Source organism: Egretta garzetta, unplaced genomic scaffold (genome assembly GCF_000687185.1).
Source record: "Egretta garzetta isolate BGI_Z169 unplaced genomic scaffold, ASM68718v1 scaffold330, whole genome shotgun sequence".
Taxonomy (NCBI): Eukaryota; Metazoa; Chordata; class Aves; order Pelecaniformes; family Ardeidae; genus Egretta; species Egretta garzetta.
In genome coordinates this window covers 371031-371280 of record NW_009258275.1, presented here as the reverse complement: position 1 = coordinate 371280, position 250 = coordinate 371031, and positions in this window count along the sequence as shown.

The window sequence follows — 250 nt, the reverse complement described above, 5'->3', positions numbered from 1 at the left end:
GACCCGGTGGCGGTGGAGGAGGGGGCTCCTGGGGCTGCTGGAAAGCCCAAACCCGCCCCCCCCCGCCTTTCCCTCAGGGCTGCAGTGCGGCCTTTCCTCCCCCCCCCTCGCCCTGAAGCGTCCCTGGGCCCGGGCAGGTCCTGTCCCGCTCCCCAGGGCCTGGGCCTGAGAGGGTGGCTTTTGGGGGGGGCCTGGCGGAGCCGCTGAGGTGCCACTGATGCTCTCGCAGGTGGAAGGGGATGAGAGCGGG